This window comes from Camelus ferus, chromosome 19, assembly GCF_009834535.1.
Source record: "Camelus ferus isolate YT-003-E chromosome 19, BCGSAC_Cfer_1.0, whole genome shotgun sequence".
In the NCBI taxonomy this organism is placed as follows: Eukaryota; Metazoa; Chordata; class Mammalia; order Artiodactyla; family Camelidae; genus Camelus; species Camelus ferus.
Genome location: NC_045714.1, coordinates 33,695,856 through 33,712,398, shown reverse-complemented (window position 1 = coordinate 33,712,398; position 16,543 = coordinate 33,695,856). Strand labels below are relative to the sequence as shown.

General features: G+C 44.6%; 1 protein-coding gene across 1 annotated transcript in view; it reads left to right on the top strand.

Annotated features, from left to right (window-relative positions):
* The window catches only part of STK35 (serine/threonine kinase 35), a 95,902-nt gene that overhangs the window by 73,786 nt on the left and 5,573 nt on the right, over nt 1–16,543 (top strand). Inside the window, exon 4 of the transcript XR_004313174.1 lies at nt 16,345–16,448. The gene's annotated coding sequence lies outside the window, so the exon portion shown is untranslated. The remainder of the gene's footprint in view (nt 1–16,344; nt 16,449–16,543) is intronic.

Genomic DNA, 16,543 nt, shown 5'->3' with positions numbered 1-16,543 from the left:
TCCTTAGCCTAGTGGACAAGGCCTTGCAGGACCACACACCTGTCTACGGACTTCATCCCCTAATACCTTCCCCCAGTCCACTTTATTCCAGCTACACTGGCCTAGTTTCATGCCCTCCAAAGAGCGAAGCCTTTTTTCACTTCAGGGCATGAGTGTTTTCCTCTGCCAGGAACACCCTTCCAATCCATCTTTCACATCTCAGATGAAAAAATAACCAACTTCAAGAAGCCTTCTCAAACCCCACTGGTCAAGATACCACTGTCCCCACCTCCCACAGAACCCTGGGCTTTCTTTGCAGCAGTCATCACACGTAATAGTCATTGGTGTGAGTGCTTAAAATGAATGCATCTCTCCCACTGGACTGAGGGCTCTAGGAGGGCAGAGAGCCCCATGAAACTGTTCATCTGTACATCCCCAAAGCCAGCCCAGTTCCTAGCATAGAGTAAGCACTCAATAAATATTTACTGAATGAATAAACACCTTGTATTTGGCTGTCCCCTCTGTCTGGAAGGCCTTTTTCATTCCCATCCAACTAGCAAATTGAGGCCAGCCAGGTCCTCTATCTCTCTGATTAGACTGTGAATTCCTTCACGGGCAAGGTCTGTGTTCCCAGTGCCCAGGAAGGGCATGGTGGCACATGGTAAACCTGCCAACTGAAGCAAAACATGTTTACTTTGCTGTGTATCTGAGTCCAAAATCATTGCCTTACATCATTGTCTTACGTCTTTGTCTTGAGTCAAGAAGTAGATAAAATTATCAATCTTCTGTCCAATTCACAAAGACTCTCACTGGTAGAAACAAATAATACAAAATAAAACTGACAATGGTTAAGATGCACCTGCTGAAATTAGTATTAAAAAGAGCTCAGAAGACTCATAACCTGAGTGTAATGTTGAAAATTTCAGAAGCTGGGAAAAATTGGATCTGGCTGAAATCGTCAATCAAAATAAAATAGATGGCCCATGTGAAATTTGTCCTTCATTAACTATTTATGGAGGACCGCCATTGAAAAGTTTAAGACCTGCAAAATTCTACCAAAGAAAAGTGAACTTGCTAGTGGCAATGCCCTCTTGTCAAAGACCCCCAGGAACACACCTATAGTTGACCGAGTTGGGAAAACACATGCCATGGGAAACTATGGAGTATCTCAGTGAAAGGGTTAGAAGGGAACTATTATAGGATTTGAGTGTTGGTTGGTTGATTTGGGGAGAATCTGTGAGAGCATGCTTTGCTTTAGATTGGATGCTTTAAGAAAGTAGGTGCAGTTCTATACTGGCCAGCTCAATAAATCTAATCTTTAGGGAAGGCGGACTACAAGGAGGCTGAAGTTCTAATGGTAAAGAAGAAGCAGTCACTCATCTTAGCCAGGAGAATTTGGTATTTTGCGGATGGGATAGTGACCGTGTTTTTGCTTGGGCTTAGACAAAAGTTTGTGGTAGCCTAGTTCTGTCTCATTTTATCATGCTGTCAGCGTAAGTTTGTCTGAGGTTGGTATTCTGTGATATTGTTTATGTTCAGTAAACATAAACAGAAGAATAACATGGCCAAGCTTGTCAGGCCAGCTTCTGAATGTCAGAGGTTGGTTTTTGTTTTGTTTTTAAGTAAAATGATGTTAATATAAGATTCCTCACAATGATAGAAAGTAAAGTAAAATGATGTACAACTTATTAAATAAGTAAAATGTTTATTATGAAATCTTCATGTAAAAGAATTACTCAGAGAAGATAATTTCCAAATAGTAAAAAATGGGATTGGATACTGTTTGACTACATTATATTAAAAAAAAAAAACTGATTCGAGAATTAAGATGGCTTAATGGCATCAGCTCTGGAAAAATTCTTTCACAGCAGTTTATCGCTCTTGATATAATCCCAATTAAAATGACTGGATTCTAGTTTTGCTGGGGGTGTTAATTTGCTAGTGTCTTTGGAGAGCAATTTGTCCATATCCATGAAAATTAAAATTGCATTCGGCTTTGACACAGCAATCTCACTTTTGGAAATTTATTCTAAAGAGAAAACTGCACATTTACACAGAAGTATATAACAAAGATGTGACTACAGTATTGTTTATAGTAACAAAAGATTGGATAAAACGTAATGCCCTCCAGTAGGGGACTGGCTAATACTTTTATGGCACATCCATCCCACTGAAAGCTAGGCTCTAAAAGGTCAGACGGTCCTGGAGAGACAGGCATCAGCCCAGTGCAGGAAGAGAAGCCAAGAGGGTAAAGTCACAAAGGGCCCGACAAAGCGTGTCCATTGCCTGAAGGAGCTCTTCACCTCGACAGTCCTGAGAGTCTTGCTAGGGCCCTGGTGTGACTATTTCGTTGCTATCTACTGCCCACAGCAGAGGGATAGGGGGAAGCCGGGAGCAGACCTCATGTCACGCCTCCGCTGCCTGCATCACCATGGCAACCAGGGGCTACCCAGCACTGAGGGAGGGAAAACTAGGACCAGAGCTAAAAGGCTTCGCCCGACCACCACTGCAATTAGGAGAGCCAGGGAGTCTCTGGGTCCCCCAGTCCCCGCTTTTATTGCTGATCGGTGGCTGCGGCTTGGTGGCGAGAGCCACAAGAACCTCCCCATCCCCCAACTCCTAGCAGACCGAAGTGTCTCGGCCTAGGAGTAGCAAGAGCCCACTCAGCCTCCTCCCGGAGAGCCCGGGCACGCGCGTGCAGCCACCGAATCCCGCTCCTTCCAGCTCATCTCCCTGGCTCTGCATCACCATGGCAACCCCCAGGCGCGTGGCCAGCTTTCTCGTACTGGATGTGCGCCTGCGGCACCGGCGCAGGGACTCTGACTCTTCCAGCGCCTCTCCGTGGCAACCCGGGGTTGGGAGGTGTGGGCTCACTCGGGGCACAGAGGATAGAGACGCACGCACTGTGGCCCGGCGTCTCAGGGCAAGAGAAAGAGGGAGTGGCAGGCCCGAGGTATGGGAAGGGAAGTTTGGAGAGAATGCAGAAAGTGCTTCTTTTTCTCTGGTATGGGGAGCTGCCAGGGAGGTGGGTTGTGGCAGCCCGGGTGTGGTGGTCTCGGCTGAGAGAGGGGCGGGCCGGGCGGGGGGGGGGGGCGTGCGCCCCCAGCTCTAGGCCCGGTTCTCCCCCGAGGGCCGAGATGGGCGGGGCCTGGGCTCCGGGTGGTGCCGGCGGCAGGGGGCAGTAGCAGTGCGGCTCCCAGTGCGCCGAGTATCCTGGCGCGGACATCTCCGGGATTTGGGGAGGCTGAGCGGTCTCCTCATACTCAGATCTGACCCCGGAGCGGCCCAGGATGAGGATTCCGCAGTGACGCCCCATGTCCTGGAGTGAGCTTGTCTCTGCCCAGCTCCAGCCCCCTCGTGTCCAGACTGCATCCGGTCTTCCTGCACGTAGCGACTTAGCTACGTGGTTAAAAGCACGTGCTCTGAACTCGGACTGCTAGGGCTAGTTACCCTCCCCAGCCCCACGGTCTTCATCTGAAAGTGGTGGTGATGAGAGTAATCATCCTGGGTTGCTTTGAGTGTTAAACAAGATAATGGGACGCGTACAGTTTCTGGACTCAGTTTCTGGCACATGGCAAGTGCTCAATAAATGCTAGGTACTGTTCCGTGACCTCGGGCAAGTTACTTAACCTCTCTGTACTTAACCTTACCTCACTGAAAAATTGACACAGTAGTGCCCACCTGACACAGTTGTGAGGATGAGATGAGGGAATTTTTGTCAAGTCCCTAGAATAGTGCCTGGCACAGGATGAGTGCTACATAAATACTTCTGATTGTTACCATGATTATAGGATTTTTAAAAAATCACTATTAGTATCTGTTCGCTCATGGTTGCTTATGACGGAAAGGATTGCTTTGTCCCATTACCACAAGGACTTTTAACTCCTGGCTAGATTACAGGTCTGTTTGCCCACATTTCTCCTTTTTTCCCCCTCAGAGATTTTCAGCCTTTCACATGCCTAGAAGAGGATTTATAGTGTATTTAAAAGATTATAGGACTGTGAGTCAGTTGGATTTCCGTGTTTGTTCTGCTACTGGTTCTTTGTGTGACCTTGGGCAGACCATTGACAGTTTCCTTATTGATCTTTAGGGCTCACTTAGCAAGGGTGGTGCCTGGTGTTATTTACACACGTTTAGCCTTTAATAGGAATATATTCAGCAAAAGTTAATTAGCACCTTCTGTGTCACTGAGTCTCTAGAATAGTAAAACAGAAAGTGGCAAGAGCTGTGAGGAAGTCACAAATGAGATATTGTGGGCATTTTGAGAAAGGGGAGTAAATTTCTCAATTTATACTTCGTATTTCTAATAGGTAGAAATGCCAAGAAGTTTGGGAGTAAAATGAAGATAGAGTTATCCCTCCACCCAATAAAAACTGGGATGATGGGGGACACACACACCCCCCCCCCCGCCTTCCCCCATTTCTCCATTTGCAGCTAAATGCATTCCTGCCCGCGGGTCTAATCTGGCTACGGATTCTCAGACTTGGACTCCTGGGCTGACCTCTTCCACCAGCTGGAGAAGGAGCATCTGGAAATAGTAGTTTTATTCTTTTGTTTTCAGAAACCCTCCTTTAACTCACCAGAAGGTGAGATCTCTGTCCTCCTTAAATGTTAATCCACTAGGTGAAATGGTAAGGCCATGTTTCATGGAAGTCACGGGGAATTGGCTTGGAAAGGCAGAGGGGATCTGAGGCCCTGTATGACCTTGGATAAGTCTGTGAGCCTCAATTTCTTCATCTTTGAAACAAGGGCAGTGACACCCAGGGCTATTGTGATGGTTATATGAGGTGTCACACTGAAAGTGTCCAGCAAGAGCAAGTGCTCAAAAAAAGGTTAGCTGCTGTTTTTACCATCGTTATTATACTGTTAGCTTACAAAAGGCAGGGTAATCTTTTGTAACCTTCTTCCTCTCTTTATTGCCTAGCACATACTAGGCGCCCAGCAAATGTTGGTTGAGTGAATGCTCAAATCCACACAGGAAGCTCTAGTGACAGTCAATTTCACACTGCCCTGACTACTAGTAATTAACATTTATTGAACACTTGTTCCAGAAACTGTATTATGTTCCGTCACCTCGTTTAACATGCAAGTGCGATGACCTTGTCTAGCCTTCTGATTTGACTCCTGAAGCGTTGGTGTCATTGATTCACAGTCCAAAAGCTGACAGTGACATCTGCTGCAGATTTCTGTATTATTTTCACAATGGTTCCCAACAGCAATGTCATTTCTGTGACGTAGGCTCCAGTAAGATAAGAGTCTAGTGGCATACTGACGTCAGGCCCCGTGTTCTCATCTCCCCAAGGATGAGCTGGCTTCCTTAATGCAATTTCCTCATCTCTGATTAGTGAATTGCTTGACATTACACTCCTGAGACAGCGGGGCTCAGTGAGAGTTTATCACTGCCACCCCGAAGCTTGAAAGGGCCCTGTTTACCAGGAAAACATCACAGGGCATCCGGTTCCTCCTTCTACTTCTGTGGCCACTTTCAGAGTCCTGCAGCAGCCCCAGGGGAAGGGAGGACCAGGCAATATCTTTATGTTTCCGATCCCTCACTGTATTTGATTTTAGGGTTAGAGAATGCTTTAGGAATCATCTAATCCAGTGCTTTTAATACTGTTTTCTGGGGTTTTTAGATTTCAAAGGACTTCTTCCTCCCAGTAGGAGCTGCTTTTTGAGGAGAACTACCTATACAGGCAGAGTCTGGGGCATCCTCCTCTGGTTCAACCAGAGTGAGCTCTGTGACATTGTTGAAGCATCAAGGAACAAGTTTCTTTTCATTGTTCGATAGAAACTTTGATAGCAAGTCAGCATAGTCATCAGAGGCATTGAGCAGGATATTTATGCATTTAGTTGCTCATTCAGCTCATTCCCAGACTCGACGAGCGTGCTGGGGACACTGCAGTGAGCAAAAGGAAGCTTCTGCCATCAAGTGGCTTGTATTCTAGTAGGAGGAGTCAGACAATAACCTGTGTGCCCTGCAGAGCTTGGGGGCAGGGAACAGGACACATGCACAGAGACTCGAAGGTAGTGGAGCTTGATGAAAAGTGGAAGAGCATTCCAAGCAGAGGGAGTAACTGCAAAGTCACTGAGGTGGGAGGCCAGAGTGGCTGGCGGGGGGTGGGGGGATTGATGGAGGCCGCGGAAGGAGAAGGGAGGGGCGGGGTCTGGACTAGGACCCTGATAGCTGTGGAAAGGACTTGAGATTTTCATTCTGAGGGAGACGGGAAGACATTGGAGGAGTGAGAGCTGTAGCGTGACATCACCTGACTGATAAGACCATTTTGGCGACTGGGTAGCAAATAGATTTTCAGGAGGAAGAGACCAATTAGGAGGCTTTTCAAAGAGTCCAGGTGTGAGGCGATGACACCTTGGACTGGGACGGTTGAGCATGAAAAGGTGAGAGACTTTGGATTTGGGGTGCATTTGGGAAGATAGAGCTGAAAAATTCTGCTAAGAGTTCCCTGTCCGGTGGGAGAGAAAGAGGAACCAAGAATGACTCCAAGGCTTGGGGCCTGGGCACCTGGATGAAAGGTGCCATTTACTGAGGGAGTGAAGAGGGAGGGGCAACAGTGGACACCGGTCACAGTGCGCCAATTCAGCTGCTCTCACGATGGAGGGGGCTGCTGTGCGGTCACGTTGGAAGGTCTGAGACCTGAAGGACGTGTTCACTGAGGTTTCCTGTAATGGTGATTTTCCCAAGATTGTACCAGCTGGTCTGGAAGCTGGACCAAGTGACCTCCAGTGCCAAGGCCTCCAAGTGCCTGTTAATGTCGACACACTCACTTCTGTTGGCTCCACGTCAGGTCCCACGGCTGTGACCGCAGACAGCAGGCTGCCCGCGGTGTGTTCGGATGCCTGGATGGCTCAGTGCCGAGAAGAGCCCGTGTGCGCAGATTAGCAAGTGGCTTCTTGTCTCCTGGTAGCCCTTGAAGGAGACTCAGACAAACCGGAGAGTATTCAGAGAGGATGTTCAGAATGGCTGGGGCACCGAATGCCGCTCCCTGACCAGGGACAGCCCGTGGAACCAGGATGTTTGCCTGGAGAAGAGTCAGTGGCACTTGAGCATCTTCCTCTGATGACTGAGGCCCCTGAGAGTGTGCTTCCTGCTACGGGGCGTGTGCTAGTCCTGATTATATGTAATTTGTGGTTTTTGTATAATTAAAGTATTACCTTCAGCTCTTGTTGGGTTGCACTGCTTCCCTTTGGATGGAAGGCGTGTGGCCTGGAGGTGAGCTGGACACTCCTGTCACGACGGTTGTGCCTGTGTCTAAGGTGTGTGTTCCCAGACCGAGGGTTGGAACAGCCTCTAAAGTTTTAAACCGGGTCTTTGGGGTCTTGACCTACAAGGAGATGAGACTGTTCCCAAACAGGCCTGAAATAAGGTGGGGGCCTCGCAGGAGCTGGAGGGGAGTCAAGGCAGAAGAGTGGGGGTGCAGCCCAGAAGTCTGGTGCCGCCTGTGCGGGCCGTGTGCGTGCGGGCCGTGTGTGTGCGGACCGAGGGCCAGAGGGCCGGCCTTTGGAAGCTTCACTATCAGACCCCCTCAGGTGTCTTTAAAGCTAAAAAGCAGGGGTCTTTGGAAAAGAGACTTGAGTCGGGTGGTTGCTGGCCCTGGCTGGCTCTGCTGCTGCGTGCTGCTCTCAGGACTCAGGCCTGCGTGGCCTCGGCCACATGTTCTCACGGCCATGAATCTGCCCTCGTTCCGGGCCTTAAACCTTCATTCAAGGCAGCAAGAAATGGGAAAGGAGGACAAAGGGCAGAGCCTGCTGGGTCTGTCTCTTTTGATCAGGAAAGCAAAAGCTTTCTCAGAACCGCACCCTCATCTGACCCCAGCTGTCCTCCTCGGCCAAAACCCTGTCCCACGTCTCCCCTTACACTGAAGGGAGGCTGGAAAATGAGTCATAAGTTTTGCAACCTTCCTTGTAGAGGCAGACGAGAGAGAAGGGGTAGGGCAGCACTGCCCAACGGAACCATAACTCAAGCTATGTATGTAATTTTAAATGATCTAGTAGCGCATTTTTTAAAAGATGTGAAAAAAAAACCAGCAGAAATAAATGTTTAATATATGTTTTCTTTGCCGCAGTATATCCCCAAATCATCTTAGCATATAATCAATATAAAAAATTATTAATGAGATACTTTGGACTTTGTTTTTTGGAAGGAAGGCTTCAAAACCTGGTGTGTATTAGACATGTTAAGCACAATTTGGACCAGCCACACCGCAGGTCACAGGTGTAGACAGCATGCTAAATGAGAATGTCTTGCCATAACTATTTTATTCCTATTAGTATTTTCTGTAATTGTTTTCCTTTTAATTCTCCCAATTAAATTTGGACAATGCGACCTTGTCTCAGCTGTTTGAAGAGAAAGGAGGAAAGGGGATTGGGGTTTCTGTCAGGACTAAAGTAATACAAGGCTATGGAGGAGGATTCAGACTTTGAGAACCGCAGGGAGTGGAGTCATTGATGGATGGGAGGAAAGGGCGTGCAAGAGGTGGGCTGATCGCTCTAGTGATAAAGGTAAAAGGCTTATCAAAATCAAAATTTAACCTGAATGTTTTCAGATGACAGAAGTAAAAGTTTTGTAAACTGTAAAAGAATTTCAATCTAAAATGGAATCTGAGGATATAAAATGGAAAATCTCATGTAGGCAGCCTTAGGAAAGTAAAACTTAAAGACTGAGGGACTGATTTCCTGTAAATGCTTGATTTCCAGAAAACTGAGAATATTGGCATTTTTTAAGTGATAGGGAGTTGGCCAGGGATTGTCTCATGTCAACCTTGGGAAGTTTTGCTTATTGTTTCCAGACGCATGAATAAGAAATAACCCAGGTCCAGCTGGTCTCGAAAAACAAGCTGAGTTGAGCTTCCTATGGCTGGACTGGTTTTTGTCTACTCGGAGAATTTTCAAGCTGGTCTCTGTTTTTTATTTTAGCTGACTCTAACTGACCTCTCCCTTCTTTGCTTTTCTGCCCATAAATATCACCAGCCCCAACTTTCGACACCTGTACCTTGCTACCGTCTGTGTCCTGAATTGCAATTCCTCTGCTATTCCTGCGTGAGTTCATCTTTTTGGCAATTTTGAGCTTCCCTTAGTTTGCTTCTTTATTTAGGGCGACAAGACTATGAAGAAAGCAAAAGTGCCAAAAATAAAAAGTTCGATAAGCTAGAGATAGTCCCTGTGAACGGTATTTTTTATTTTATTAATTTTTAATATTTATATATATAAAGTAAATATATTTACTTATATTTATGTATTTTGAAACAAGGTGAAATAAAGATTTATGTAACATTTTATGACCTGTTTTTTTCACTTTATTATATATTATGAACCTTTTTCCAGGTCATTAAATATTCTTTATAAAATAAGATTTTAATAATTGTGATTACATAGTATTCCTTCATATGGGTGAACTATAATTTAACCAGTGCTTCTTGGACATTTAGGTTTGCCTGTTGTACACAGTGTTACTGCTATAAACATCTATACGTAAATCTTAGGGCACACATCTCATTTGCGGGCCAAGGAGTTATGAATATTTTAAGGCAATTCATGCATCTTATCAAGACTTTATACTATTTGGGTCTACTAATGACACCGAAGGAGAGTGCTCATTTTATGAGGAAGAACTTTCTAACAGAGTTGCCAAAGAAAATTTGGGATGCAGTGAGCTCTCTGGCATGAGGACTCCTGGAACTAGGCTAAAGCTGTGGTCTCAACTCTATTTTCCTAAAACTGAGCATCAATGATAACAGCTTCTAGAAAGAGTGAGTCCTTTTCTCTTGCCCCTTGGTTGGACATCACTGGGCTAGATTATTTGGTGACGGAAATACTGTAGAAGGAAATACTGCATGGAGCCAAAGCTGGGATAAATGACCTTTAAGATTTCTTCCAACTTCCCTGTAAGGGTAAGCTTTTGGTTTTGATTTTGTTAAAGAAAGGGCTGTGACAAAAAAGGTGTCCTTTACACAGGGCAGTGTCCTCTACCCAGTGTCTTTCTTACCTGTCGGTGTGAATCCCACCTTCCTTCAAGTCCAGCTCGCCGTTAACTGCTCCTGCCCAGTGTCCTTGTCCTCCTCACTGCAATATCTGAACTGTGCAGTTATGTGCTGTCTTATACTCTCCCTGCAAGAGCATTTAACTCTCGCTTACTGTTTGATTTAAACCCATTTAGAATAAAGTCCAAAGTCTTTTCATGTTTTAAGGATGCTGCTACCCTGCCATCTTCTCCCCTTCCCCATCCTCCCTTCTTCCCTCGGCCGCAGCCACACCATCCTTCCATCCTTCCTGATCCTTGCGATGAGAAACACACACACTGTTGAGTCCCAGTGCCTAGAACCGTGCCTGGTGCCAGAGGCACTCAAGGAGTATCTATCGAATGAATTAATTACTGGATTTAAATAAAGCTTACTACCTTGCCATCAACAATGTAGTCTGTCTTTATTCTAAAACTTTAGGAAATATTAAAAAGTAGGAAAACCCTTACATAATTCCACATTGGAGAAGCAAAACATAATTTATAGTCTTTCTTTAAAAAATATTTCTTCCCAATCCTTTTACTATTCATAGCATTTTAGCTGTTTTATGTGGTTGTATTCATAATACATTTTGTGAAGAATTTGATCTTTTTATGTGTTTTTGCCTTGCCTTTTCTGATTGTTATGTTTATTTATACCGCTGCTTATTCCGTAAAGGATTTGAAGCCCTGTGAGATATGGAAGCACAGTATTTCTTTCTGCTGCCCGCAGCATGCGATCCCTGCTAAGTGCTTGTGGAGTGAATGAGCTGGTCTGGGGAAGCTTGCTTTCCAGTGGAGAGCAGATACACGATTGCATTTGACTCCAGGAAGCAGCCAGGACCTCCCAGCTGTGCCCGTGGCATACTGGACCTGAAACTGAGTTTGTCTCTGATCGCTTGCACCTGTCTGAATCTGTCTCTCCTTTCTGAAGAAGGAGTGGCCTCCCTCTAGACCAGATTAGACTCATTCCATCCTGAAGATGTGTATTACCAAAGGTGCTGTTTGCCCACGAAGAATGCCAAGCCCCAGCCCAGCAACTGCAATTATCTGCACCTCCCTCCCTCCCAAGCCCTAGAGGCATATATTTGCAATGTGGCCAAAACTGCCATCACCCTCCACCCTGCCAATCAGCAGCGTTCTCTGGCTCGGAGGTTGCAAAAAAGATGACATGCATAGGTTTCCCAGAAGCCAGGGCCCTAAAATAGCACTTATAGTTACTGGCATAAGTGTTTACCCCACCCTCCCTCCTGCCACAGGACCATTGCACGGGTCGTTCACTACACAAACACACACACACACACACACACACCCCTACCTGCCCTAACCTACGCACCGTCAGATCTCAGTTCTCATGTTACTTCCTCAGAGAAGGCTTCCCCTCACCCTGGGTTCATCATGTGACCTGTTAAAAGGCCTCATAGCAAAGCACTATTGATCCGTCCTTTCTTGCACTCATGATAGCGGATAGTTACGCATGTTTTTGTGTGTCTTTGTCCCCCTATTAGACTGTAAGCTCACTGGGGGTAGGGACCTTGTTTACTTTTGTTCCCTGTGTCTCCAGTGCTCAGCACAGTGCCTAGCACATGATAGTGCTCAGTAAAGATTTTGAATGAACAAATGAGTGAATGAATCACGGACAGTCGGGTGGAGGCAGGGAAGAGTACTGGGTAAGAGAGTGAGCTTTGGAGCCAGACATCTAAAGTCAAACCAGCTATGTGACCGTGGATAGTAACGGAACCTTTCTGTGCCACCATTTCCTGTCTGTAAAATGGACCTGAAAATGAGGCGGGAAGCCCCATAAAAAGACTGGCAGGACCCCCAGGCAAGGCCACTACTCTCCTGCCAGCACCGCCGGGTTCCCTGGCCGGGAAGCTCTATCTCACTTTCTGCCTCTAAAGCGGCTAACTTACACCTAAAATTCTATTGGTTCCCTGAGCTCATTTCTGATTGGTTATTTCCTTCACTCCTGATTGGGTATTACTCTCACTTCTGATTGGTCCACTTCCCTAATTTCTGATAGGTCCATTTGTAGTACTTCATTTGCATGGAGCTCACTCCTGATTGGTTATTTCTCTCACTCCTGATTGGTCTATTTCTACAAAGCTTGTTCCTGGTTGGTCAATTTCTGTTATACTTTATTTGCATATGATGTTGCAAAGTGTAAAACTGGCAGCCTATAAAAGGCCTATGTAAACCTACAGACGGGATCCAGAGCTTGAAGTGTTAACTTCTTTGGGCAAGCTGGTTTAGTGAACCTGAGTTCTTCAACTCTCGGTGTGTTGCTTGGTTTCTCACCCGTTTCTAGGTTGCTGTCACAACTGAGTTGTAACACCGAGCTGCAACACATTTTTCCGCAGCAATAATACCACTTTCCTCATGGGGGTGTGGTGAAATCAATAAGTCCTCAACATTTATTTGCTTTTATCGTGACCACTACTTTTTACTCTTTTGGCTGGTACAAGCATTACTGTAATGACTAGTCTTTTACATGTATCCTGGTAGGCTTCTTACGAGTTTTGCGATAGGTGAGATTCCTAGAAGTTGAATTGTTGCATCTGAAGTTTCATTTATTTGGAATCAATTTTTGTGAATAGATGAAGAGAGAGATCCCATTTTTCACTTTTCCAAATGGAGAGCTGTGAGAGGCATCTGTTAGTTTCTGGATCAGCAGAAGTTAGACATGCAGTGAGGGCAAGTGTTTCCTGAACTCGGATACAGGGTACCTTGATGGAACGTTTCCCCAGTTCCATATGACCCACCTTATCTCTCTGAGGCTCACCTAGGAGGGCAGAGATTAAGATTAGGAGAACCTTATCTCTTCTGTTTGAATTTTTGTTCCCAATACTGTGAGAAGTCGTTAATAAATAGCTCCTCACCCTGCCCTACACAACAAGGTAACTACTCTGTAACTGCCAATCTAGACTTGATGTTTAGCGGTCCTGATGCTTGGGTTCTTGTTCTCAGATCAGCTGTGTCGTAGACCTAGGACTTTTCAATTTGGCATCTGGGCTTTTCCTGCAGTAGAGATTTCCAGCCTAGCACCTCCCCAGCAGCAGGCTAGGCAATGGCCTCTCACACTAGCCAGTTGTCCCAACACCATTTACAAATTTCATATGAATAGGAGGGTCTATTTATGGACTCACCTCTGTTCCTCTAATTCTGTAGATGTTCCTTTATTCCATCCTCATGGTTCTTATTTTTTAAACATTCCTGGCTATAGTCTCAGCCAAGAAAACTTAAGAATCAAATTGCCCAAATTGTGCCCCTAATCCCTGCAAAAGTACTTGTCTACATGCACGTAACACCGGCCCACTAATGCACACACATATATATTTTTGTACACACTTGCACATTCTCATACATCCACTAAAAATGTCACCCAAATTTTACTGACCCTATGGAATAATTTGGAAGGAATTGATTTCTTTTCAATACCGAGGCTTCCTATCCTGGTACATGGAATATTGCTTTTTTTATTCACGTCTTTTTGGCTCTTCAGTAAAGTTTTACAGTTCTGTTACTGAATCCAAGCTTGTATTGCTTGCCACATGACAGGCCAATAAATCAAGAGATGAAGTGTTGGGGCAACGAATAGCAACTTTATTTGGAAAGCCAGAAAACCAAGATGGTGGACTGTGTTCCAAAGAACCGTCTTCCCTGAGTTAGAATTCAGGCTTCTTTTGTACTAACAGGGGAGGGGATGAGGTTGGTGGTTGCAAATTTCTAGCTGTCAGAATCCTTTGTTCTCACAGCTGTGTAGGTAGGTCAGGTCACAATGTAAACCTCCAACAAGAGAAATGCTAGTCTCTGTCCTGCAACTTTTTATCTCTATATGAATGGAAAAGTATTATACCTTTAAGGGTCAGAGCCTTGAGAATGGGCTATCCTGTGTATTTCAGGCTTTAGGCAACGTTCTTTTTTTTTCCTTCCTTTAATTTTTTTAATTTTTGGGAGGTCCTGGGGGTGAACCCAGGACCTCGTGCATGCTAAGCACTTGCTCTTCCACTGGCAATGTTCTTAACTTACAACAAAAGCAGTAGAATACAAAGGCTAAAGTGAAAGAAATGGATCTAATATGGAGCCAGATTGGTTCTTCCCTCTCACGATTCCCCTTGTAGGTCGCACACATTTTGTATTCCTTGTTGTCATTGTCAATAATAAGGCTTTATTGATCATATTTATATTATATTACAAATAAATATATTTTATAGTTTACATAATTATATAATGACATTTGTGGTTATTACTGGATAAAGGAACAACATCTTTTACTTTGGTACCCTTGGTAGAAGGTGACCTGAGCCTCTGAGGCAGATGGCTAAGCTGATTTGGTTGCCATGCAACAGGCAGAGTGCTAAATCAGACGCTGCAGACAATTCCCAGGCAGGACTTAGAGTAACCTCGGAGTTGTTCACAGGGGGTAGAGTACACAATGACCAATGACATCTGAACTTGGTTTGGTTGCCACGTAGCACTGAATACAGATTTAGTTTTTTACCTCTTAATTCCTATTCTTGAGCAATCTGGATTGGTTTACAGAATAATTCAAAGTAGTCCAGGGAAGGTGACATCAAAATATCTTTTTAGATAATCCACTTTTATCTGTTATTGAAGGTTTGGTTTTTTGTAGAGTGCCTTCCTCACAGTATATATTGCCAGCTTTGTACTGATGGTAAGGTTCACCTAGGGGTTTATAGTTACTCTAATTGTCTTTCGACCTTCAGTCTTTAGTCTTTATTATCAAGATAAGATCTTGTACTGCTTATCTATTTATCTGTTTATATTATTTTATTGAGATTTAATTGGCATACCACACAATTTACCTAAAGTGTACAGTTTAATATTTTTTTAGTATTTCACAAGAGTTGAGCAACCATCACAACAATCAATTTTAGAACATTTTCATCATTCTGTAAAGAAATCTGGTACCTATTAGCAGTCACTCCCATTTCCCTCCAAACCTCCTCAGCCCTAGGTAACCACTAACTTACTTTCTGTATCTATAGATTTGCCTATTCTGAACACTTCAGATAAAAGGAATCATACAATATGCAGTATTTTGTGACTGACTTCTTTCATTTAGCATGTTTTCAAGGTTCATCCATGTTGTAGCACAGATCAGTATTTCATTCCTTTTTATAGACAAATAACATTTCTAGCCAAATAATAATGGACATACCATATTTTATTTATCCATTCATGAGTTCATGGACATCTTAGTTATTTCTGTTTTTTGGCTAATATGAATAATGCTGCTATGAATATTCATGTGCAATTTTGGTGCGGGCGTATCTTTTCACTTCTCTTGGGTATTTACCTAGGAGTGGACTTGCTGACTCATACATACGATAAATCTATATTGAACATTTTAAGGAACTGCTAAACTGTGTCCGAAAGCAACTGCACCATTTTACATTCTCACCAGTGTTGCATCAGGGTTCCAGTTTCTCCACCCTTGTCAGCACTTGTTATTATCTGTTTTTCGGATTATAGCCATCCTACAGCGGTAGGTGAGAAGTGGTACCTCATTATGGTTTTGATTTGCATTTAGCTGATGTCCAAACCTATACTGTGTCTTGAATCTGATATTTAAACACCCCCTTTTGCCTCCCCTTGGAGCTACTCTGGCTGGATTTTGTGATGGGGCTTCATACATGCATTGCCCCTGCAGATCCCTGAAACACACATGGGCTCAACAATGTGCTGCATGGCTGTTGTTATTCTGGCAGAAAGGGTGGGACTTGAACCTCAGGAGGAAAGAAGCATCTAAAAAAAAGAAAAGTGGTTGTTTAGATATCTCAGTCAGTCACCCATGTATCTGTGTTACGGGTATTACAAAACTCCAAACTAGATCAGGAAACATAGATTTTTGTCTAGAAACCCTTATTAATGATACAGTCACAGGGTCTCAACTGGAGAAACATTTAATGTGTCCTATCTGACACAGAAATCTGCCTGCAGTCTGGAAAGTTCTCTAGAGACATCTGCTAACTGACTAAAAGGAAAATGTTGAGAATAGTGAGGAGGAGGTGGACTTAAGACAAAGAATGGTGTGTAGACCTGGGGTAGCAGGGCCCTCAGGACTCAGAGGTCTTAGAGAACAATCCATCAGAGAAAAGAAAAGTGATAACAAATAGTGAGTTAATAAAATATGAACGAGAAATTGGGAGGGGGGAGTCAGTACTTTTGTCTGCATGGGGATCTCTAAAACTTGAGTTTAAGGAGAATTGAAGGAGGTCTTTGCTGTGGCAAGTAACAGAACAACAGCTACTTTTATTCCCTGCCTGCTCTGTGAAGGGCACAAGGCGAGCCATGTCGCATGGATTATTACGTTCACTCCTATTTTACAGGTGAGGGAAACGAGGCCCAGAGAGGTCCCGGAACCTGTCCAAAGGTGGCCTTTGAAACCAAGTCCTCCTGGATCTTCGCACAGAACTCTGCTTGCTTCTGCAAGGTAATGGATTTCAGAGGGAATATTCTAGAAATAGAATTGGGGTGGAGAAGAAAATAGAGGCTTCTTTGTAAACTGCCAAGAGAAAAACCCAGGTT